The sequence below is a fragment of the Zalophus californianus genome, chromosome 5, assembly GCF_009762305.2.
Source record: "Zalophus californianus isolate mZalCal1 chromosome 5, mZalCal1.pri.v2, whole genome shotgun sequence".
Taxonomy (NCBI): Eukaryota; Metazoa; Chordata; class Mammalia; order Carnivora; family Otariidae; genus Zalophus; species Zalophus californianus.
The window spans coordinates 49,085,657-49,088,877 of NC_045599.1; the positions used below are offsets into that span (position 1 = coordinate 49,085,657).

Here is a 3,221-nt window from a genome sequence, read left to right on the forward strand (position 1 = left end):
ATTATCACACAGAGTACCAAAACTGATAAAGTCTGGCCCACATAGACTAGACTAGATGGAGCACAGGAGAGCTGTTTTCCGTTCGGTTGTAAACTCTTCTGTAGAGTCAGAGACAACATAGCTAAGCCACATAAACTGTAGGATGGACATCCCAGCTCTGAGCTGCGAATGTTACCAAATAGTTCCAAAGAAAATGAAAAGGATTTACCTTCCCTATCATGGGGTCTCTAGAAGCATTGTGACTTGCATGCAAAGCCAAGGTACTATGTATTTGAGAGTGATATGGCTCAATAGTTAGTGTCATTTTTTCCCCCTTACTTATAAGACACAGTGAAAAACAAAATAGGTTTTAGTTTGGCTCTTAATAAATCTCAAATCATGCAGAAATAAAAAGTTCATCAAAGATCCATAGTTTCCATTGAGAATTTCCTTCTTTTGGTTTTGTTTTGTCTTTTTTTTTTTTAGAAGATTTCCCCTCCCCACAATAAACCACAAAACAATTTTTCCCCTCTTTGTATGTATTGAAGGAGAATTAAATTCTTGAATGGAAATTGTGTTTTCCTTTAATTCCTGACAAACTGTGTCCTACACCTGACAGCCACAAGGTAGGAAGGCAGCTGAGTTATTCAAAGAAGCATTCTGTTCCTGATCTTGCCATTCAATATCACAGGGTGTGATGAAAACTGGAACAAATATGGAAATCACAGAGGTGCCAGAACATTACATTTAAAAAATGGAATTATTTGAGTCAATCTGGAATGTCTGGTTCTTTTGGTTTAGGCCTCATGGGTAGCATTGTGCTTCAAAAACAACTTGAATTGGCTACCAGGATTCCAGAAGGGTAACATAATCTCGTACCTTTGTGGAGAGATGCTTATCTTTGTCTACTGTTAACAGAAAGAGGCTGGATTCTTTCACCTTTTCATGTTTCAAAATGAAAATTGCTCAAATAAGTTTCAAACCTGAACGGAATTTGGAAACAAGAATGGGAGGATGTAATTTCTCAGTTCTTTTCAGTTTGTGCTAGTCTTTGTTTGAAATAAATGCCCCAGCATGAATCAAATCCTTTATAGCTATAGAAATATGGGGCTTGGGAGAGGCTCATCCTCCCCACTTCCCCTTCTGTGATTTGGCAATCAGAGAGACGTTCTCAGAGTTAGTAATCCTGAATACAAGGCTCAGACCTGAGAGGACACAGAGACACTTAAATGAGACCGAGGAGTGCTCACCTCCCCTTCTGAAAAATGCAGCCTGGAACCCAGCGACCTCTGCCCCCTGCCAGTGATGCTGCTACCCCCGCCAAGGCCTCCCCGGAGGGCTGTGACCACAGGGCAGGTCTCACTTCTCCCCTGTCACCAACACACAAAGTTGTAGGGATGTTGTCCAACCACAGTAAAGGGTTGGGGAAAACCAGAGGGAATTACAACACACAAAGGAAGGAATTTTAAGCTGTGTCATCCAACAAAGGGAAAAAAATCCCCACCAAGTTAAGGGGACACACCCAAATTGCTAACCTTGTTGACTTCTTGTCGCAGAGTGCAATGAATCCCCAGGCACCTTTGGGACTCCGGAGTTTCTTCTTGTGGGGTTGGTCTAATTCCAACACTCCTCAGTGCAGAAGACACCTCCATGCCTGGTCTATCCCACCTGGAAGACTTTAACGGCTCCAGCAGGACAATCCACGATGCCTTGTAGGAATCTAGGGTCCAGTTCCTTTGAAAGCGTCGCCTTCAGTCTGGGTTACAGACATACCTCCAAATTTTTCTACTTAGAATGTGCACGCATTCTCACACACATGCTTCTCAACATTTAATGTGCCTGTAAACCACCTAGGGTGGGGATTGAAGCTGCATTTCTTACAAGCTCCCAGGTAATGCTGCTGGTGTGGTCAGTGGCCCACATTCTGAATAGCGAGGATCTAATCAATATTCAATCCCTATTGGACTGTCTTCAGTTATCCCAAAATATCTTTGACAATTCTTTCTTTTTTTTAATTCAGGATCCAATTAGGAATCATGCACTACAATTTGCTGTCATGTCTTTTTAGAAAGAGGATGTGAGCTTTTATTTGGCTGCTTACTTGGTTACACAAAGACCCAGTGAAAGTGTCAGCATTTCCCCTTGTGAGACCCTCCTCCGTTAAATTCGTAGACAAGGACCACACTCCTCACAGCCTCTGTGAGGGAGGGGCAGAGGGGAGAGTGATGTTTTCCATTACATGGGAAAGGAACCACCTGGGCCAGCGGTATGATGGCAACCGGGAACCCGGAACTCCCCTCCCCAAGAGTATGAAAGCAATGACGAGTCTTACAAAGTGTTGGATTTAACTGAGTATGCAAGGAGACACCATTAGTGGCATCAAATGTTTGGCCACAGTTCCAGACCTATGGTAGAAAAACACTCAGTGCCACCCAGATTGCAATGGGTGGAGTGACTGGCCGGTGTGCGGGAGTTTTGCTCCAGAAAGTTGAAAACTGCAGTAGGTGGTGGCTTTCTTCTTTTCAGATTGCCAGTCACAGTGGCTATGTGCAGACTGACTGGAAGAGCGTTGAAAAAGATGTAAACAAGGCAGAAAAGATTAGGAAAGGAGCAAATAAGGCAGCACTTGAAATCAATACAAGTGAAGAAGCAACAGAATCTATCAAACAGAACATTGTGATATCCAGTGGATTTGTGGGAGGCCTTGCATTTTAAGGGTATGAATATTGTGTCACAGTGGAGTTGCCTGTAAGAAGAGAAATGGTGTCAACAAGCTGGTTTCTCAACATTACTCACTACCAGATTCTCCAGGGGAGCGAGAAACAGCTAGGTGGACAATACAAAACTCACAACTTAGTGTTTTGCCACTGAAGTTTGGCAAACTAGTATCTGCTGTAAAAACAAGCTATATGGCATGTATACAATACTATTCCTGAGAAAAACGTGGCTTTCATTATTTTTTTAAATTTGCATTTGTTTTTAAATTAGCCCATAAACTACTACCATTGGATGTAGATATATAAAGAAAAAAATGTGCTGGATATATTCCCCAGTGAAGTATTATATTTGTTTCGTTTTATTTAAATAAGATGTTCTTCATTTTGCTTTATAGTATAGTGCTGCCAGTGATTAAAAATTTGTATTAGAGCTTCAACATTAAGGTTGGCTCTTTTTTTAAAGATATGTTTGCAATACACTGAAGAACTGTAATGCCCTTTGTGGAAGGACTTAGAAGTGATAGA

At 41.7% G+C, this 3,221-nt stretch overlaps 1 pseudogene; it reads left to right on the forward strand.

Annotated features, from left to right (window-relative positions):
* The first annotated feature begins 2,254 nt into the window (after positions 1–2,254).
* On the forward strand, positions 2,255–2,694 carry LOC113928548 (annotated as a pseudogene).
* The last annotated feature ends 527 nt before the right edge of the window (positions 2,695–3,221 follow it).